We start from the raw sequence: 5979 nt of genomic DNA on the forward strand, positions 1-5979 counted from the left end.
CGTTCTTTATCAAGTCTGGAATTGCTCTGGTTTCCCAACAGACCAATATTCAATGAACTTGGGATTCAAATGCTTTCAGTTAAAAAAATATATATATATAAATTTTGGAACATAAAGCATTTAAATCCCGAGTTCATCGAATGTATCTAAATATCTTTATTTTGGAACTTTAAGATAAATCAAAATCTGAGCCTAAGATATTTTACAGTACCTATTTAAGATAAAAATATGATTTACATCAACATTAGAGAGGAGGTCACCACAGTGTTAGTCAAACACAGGATCTCTCACCTCTGTGGAGCTCTTAGGTTTATTTTATGAAGCCAAGACTCCAACACTCTCACGTGCTACAAGTATAAGTGAGCTACCATTGTATCCCCCTCCACATGGCACATGCAAAACTGCAGCAACTCATAACGGGTAAGATTTAGTGAGACATGTTACTGGATGCTCAGTGCTAATATATGCTAACGCACAGAATCGTCAACAGTACTTCAATGTAACTCTCCTAACACAGAGGTTGTGTTTGCCATGTTGTGGTTTGGTTAAATATTTCCACCTTCAAAAGTCTAGTCAACTGAAAGATACTTCAGCTCGCTCTACATCTGAAAAAGAAGCCAGCTGCCCCAGGAGAGCGGGAGCATGTGCACTGCAGGTATGAACGAAGAGACACACAGTGCTATTTATTACCTGTGCTTTGAGGTATTTCTGCCCTACCTTGGGTATAATTTACCATAAGATTATCTGTCCAACCACTGATAGGAGTCAAGCTGTGACCGAGCTGAGCAACCTCCCCTGAAATGATGGAGGAAAGCAGTTGCTGATTATACACACAATTTTATTTCCAAAGATAAATGTTCAGAGTCCATTATTGACATCTGTAAGAACTGAGCCACAAGAGGGATGGGGTCAGGCAGAGTGCCAGAATCACTCACTGTTCTCAGAAGTAAATAACAGCAACTGAAGTTATGCATTCACAGCCTATTTCCTCCAGCTTCCTTTGAGGTTTATTCTGCCTGGAAATGAACAACTTGCAACCTGCACATTTCCTCGCTAGAAACTTGGATAAGAAGGGGGAGTGGCCTTGACCGATGGTCAGAATTCAGTTCAGAAGAGGGTCTCCTCCCACTGCAATCTGAAGAGGTAGCAATATCTGGCCCAGCAGCATAGGTCTTTCTAGGCCCCATATTTGCATTTTGTAAAAATAGAATAATGCAAAATAGAAGGTCATTTACAAAACCACTCCCTCTTCTTCAAAAAGATTGATGAGAAGCAGTGGCTGGGACCAAGAGCTGCTAAACAAAGAAAATCTGAATTGTGTATTTTGGCTAACGGTGCCAATGCCCTCAGAAAAGCTGCCTAGAGCTCCTATTACAGCTACTCAGAAGAACATTTCACTCCTTGGCACGTGTCCTGCAGAGAGTTGCAAGTGGACCAGGAAATACTCCTTCAGGTTCCACCAAAGCTGCTGAAGCCAGCCCAAGACAGCAAGATGCTTTTCCTCGGTACATTCACACATCTGTGCAGGAAGACAAAAGTGCACCATGAGCTGTTGTGTTAACAAAGCCCCCAGGTTTCAGCAGACTGTTTTAGGCCTCCTGCTACAGAAGACCTAACCCAAAATCTATCACTGTTTGTCAGCATGTGTTTCAACAGCTTTTTTTCTTTCTTAGGGTCACGTGCTGCCCTCTCGTGGGGAGCCCTGCGGATGGTACCCTGCTGCCTTGGCACAGCCCTGAGCCCTGTGGCACAGGCAGCACAAACAGGGCAGGTAACACAGGGAGCTGCGGTCTGCCAACATCCCCAGGAACAACAGCTTAATGTAGGCCACCACAACCTATGCCTCATTATCACAGCTCCCCAAATCCTCAAAAATCTCCTTATTTGTGCCCCTCCCCAATATGCCAGGCAAGAATGGACCCCGAGAGGTGTCTGAGGCAGGGATGAGGCTCTAGCATCTTATATGAAGGTGTGGCAGAGCATGTGCCCACAGTATCCCTAAGCCAGACCATCTTCTGCATCAGATTTTACTTCTCCATTAGTGCATGTGGAAACACATCCTGCTGGGACAGAGAACTATGGGCCTTTGTTATCCACTCCAAGAGCAAATGGTCAAGTTGGACATGTGTCCTGTATAGAGCTAGGACAGGTATTTGTAACGTGCTTATTTCAGCACTGCTGCATCCATCTCATGCCACAGGCACTGGCTGAGAGGCTTTCTGGACTAGCCGAAGAAGACAGCAATGCCTGCAGTGTTGAGCATTCAGTTCCCAGAGCTAAGCTTCCTTCTTCCACTGAATGAAGTTGCTGTTCTCAGCATGGATGAGCCTTTTCAGGGTTTTATTTTTGTAAGTTTGCTGAGAGAATTAGCACCTACGGGAGCCAGGGCGCAATGGTTATGCTATGTAAGCCAGACAGGCCCCCTGAGCACTTTTCTGCCAGTCTTGTTTTTAATAACTGATACCTCTCAGCTTTTCCACACAGCCCCTCACACCAGCACTACATCAGTAAGAGCAAACTGGGGGCCACCCAAATTCATGAGCAGGGTTGTGTCACAGACAGGCTTGTTGGCTGGACACAGAGATGCTGAATTCCCAGTTTTCTGGAGTGCTTTCTTAATTTCCGCATTAAACCCCAGAAAAATCATGATCCCCTCTCTCACCCTAAGCTGCTATCCATGGCTGGGTTTTACTCCAGGCAGCACCTCCAGAAGCCATCTGAGCTGGCATTTTGCAACAGGTCTTCCAACTGGTGATGGACATATGTAGCTACAGAGCCTAGTCACAAAGAGGGTGTGAGGCAGATGCTAGTGCTAATGCAGTGACAAGCAACTCCTAACCTCTGGCTCTAAATCCAGAGCAAATTCTGTGGCTCCCTGCTGCGCCACACTGACAGCAAATAGTGCACAACTAAAAGACTTTTGGTCCCTCCAAATGCAAATATGAGGTGCATTTAAAGCCTCATTTGCTCAACCCCAACTCTTTCCTGCTGTTTTTGGGGCACGTAGATGAACACAGAAAACTGCAAATAACACACACCCAGCCTTGCAGGTCCTACAGCAGGCCCCGAGGGCTGCCAGCACACCAACTACGAGCCAGCAGGCTCCTCAGCTGCAATGCTGGCCAGCATTGAGTGCCTCATGTTGTCCTAGCCCTACACTGCCTGCTCCCTGCCCTGCCCACCCTTTTACACGCCTCTAAGGCTCCCAGCTTTGGAGACTTCCTTTTCTCATCTTTGCCCAGGCACACATTTGTCTATGCCCGCAGCCGGCATACACACCTTGCACCAAGCGCAGGGCCCCTGGGGAGCCCGTCCAGGCCAGCCAGCCCTGCCCATGCTCACGCAGGGCCCCCTAGGTCACATCAAGACAGCAGCCCGCTGCCAGGGCAGGGCACCGGCGGCCCAGGAGGGCTGCAGGAAGCAAAGCCCCTCGTCATTGCACTGCAGGTGGCTGCCCCTCTAAAAGGGCGAGGGGAGGCCTGGGCAGGCACAGAAGGAACCAGAGGCAGTGCCTCCAGCAAGTGCTGCGCCCCACCAGGCACCCACAGGTAGAGCCCGCTGTGCCCACCCTGCTTGGCATCCCACTCCCCCCAGGTTCACATCCTGGGCCAGCTTGCTGCTTTTTTTTAAACTTTCACTCATTTTTTTTCTGCTCAAGAACTGTATTTTTTGCATTCTCCTTTCATGACAGCCGTTGCACACATGGCTATCTTATTGTCAAATATATATGAATATATATACAGACACACACACATATATATGTGTGTGTGTATTTAACATACCTCTACACTTCTCCATCTCCTGAACTTATGTCCAGATAGAGATTCTCCATCCAACTCACATCAAGGCTCCTGTCCACGCTTAGTATTTTGTTCCATTTCTTCTAGCACAGCAAGCGGGAAAGAATGCACAAAAAACACATTCAGGCTACCACTGCTATAGTAGATTCAGGCACAGATGATGAAGCTTTCTCTAAACCTAGTCAAGCATAAACTTGCTCTGTACATAAGTGTTTCATAGATGTTTGTAGTGTTCTTGGTATAACACAAAACACTTGAACTAAGAACTACTAAACAACAAATTGCATCTCAAGTGACCACTTCAGAATATTTCAGCTTCCAATGCAACTTTTTCTGTCCTTAAAACTATGAACCCCTTATTTTCTAATCCCCAGAATCATCACAGATAGGAAGTCTTATGGCACATGATTAATATCCAGGTTTGTAAGTCTAGATTGCCTATTGAATAAACTTCCCAGTGAAAAAAGCAGGCTTCAGTTGCATTAGATCAAGTTTAGCAGCCAGCCAGTGTGAGGGAGTCTCCTTAAAGAATTCTATATTTATAGACATGTTCAATAAGGAAAAAGATTTCAAGGTCATCTTTTCTGACCTATGTTTTTCATTCTGTACCGAACAGGCTTTACTTCATGGACTTCGAAAAACTTTACTACTCTTCAAAATTTGTTTAATCAGAGCAACAGCTGCACTAACATATATTTAAACAGAGAAATATTCTTTTTTTCTTTTTTCTACTTAAAGTAGTTTAATAAGGTAGTTTAAAAGAGCAACATAAGGAAAGTCGTACATAATTTGCACTGACTTGGAGAGAAACTAGATGAACTTACCTTCTGAGAGTGGAATCTGTCCCTTGAATAGTCTTAACTCCTTTTGTTTTCCCCACAGGTGCTGTATTTGCATCACTGCTCATGGGCATTCTACAGTGACAGCAGAATATACATTGTGGAAAGCAGAGCTCCACAACAGAGAGTGAAAATCTGCCTATGAGCAAAAGAATTGTTCAAACTAAATGGGCAGTAGCAAGATGTGTTGTAGGACAGGTTGGTTCCAGGGATGCCTAGAAACAAACCTACTTGTACCAGCCCTGAATTTGGCTCAAGTTCTTTAAGAAGTACTTGTTCGTCTCCTCAAGTAGCAGTCTTGCACAAACACAGTTTGAATGGAGCAGCATTAAAAGGAAGATAGGAAGTATATGTACATTTTAGTTGTGACAGGTTTTGCATTCAGCATCTATTGCACTTACAGGATGTCATCTATATGCATGATAGAAAAAGCATTTGCATTTAAGTTTATTTAATTCAGAAATATTTGCGGACCACTATTCTTGCATTCTGTCCCCAAGGATTATCGTAATACTATTCCTTCCTGCTTATCTGCATCACACCTCTTCTGATTCCTTGGATTTAAATAAGCTTCAAGTCTTGCTCTCTATATTCCGCTATTACTTATTTCTGTTACGTAAACACCCAAAGATCCCAGTCAGAATTTCAGCTCCCACTGTTCTGGAAGTTCACAAGGCAGTTCATATTGACATTCCCCATCCTGGAGGGTATCTGAGCCCTCATGTGTCCATCACTGCAATCTAGCAGGTGGCAGCATTCACAATATCAGGAAGAATATTTGAGTAACACAGTTTTCTGCTGTGATTTGCCTGTAGTCATCATACTTTTCCATGACCTCTATATTCCTGTATGTCATTTACTTTGCTGTCTTTTCCATATAAACCAATGTCAGCTTTCTACAACTAACAGCTTAATTATACAGTTGTATCTTCCAAAACTACACCAAATGAACCCGGATGGCTACATTCAGTTTAATACAAATCAGTCCTTGCCACTGTGATCAAAGGAAGCCAAGGGTCAAACAAACAACTGAATAAATTAAGAAGATATTAGGATTATTTTTATAAAAGTTTGATAGATTGACTACAACTAATAATCTCAATGTAATATCACAGAAACAAATACAGAAAAACAGTATTAAAAATTATTATAGATCAACTCATTTATAATTTCCTATTACCTAACTCTATTTTTTAATTCTAAGAAATGAAATCAGTGGATTTAATGAAAAGCTCTGATGAAACTGTGGTATAACCTTAAAAATATTCTGGGAACTTGTGTCTTAACACAGGTTTTCACCTTTGCTTTTTGTTTTTTGTTTTTTGTTTTTTTTTAAATTA

This window comes from Aptenodytes forsteri, unplaced genomic scaffold (genome assembly GCF_000699145.1).
Source record: "Aptenodytes forsteri isolate BGI_AS27 unplaced genomic scaffold, ASM69914v1 Scaffold8, whole genome shotgun sequence".
In the NCBI taxonomy this organism is placed as follows: domain Eukaryota; kingdom Metazoa; phylum Chordata; class Aves; order Sphenisciformes; family Spheniscidae; genus Aptenodytes; species Aptenodytes forsteri.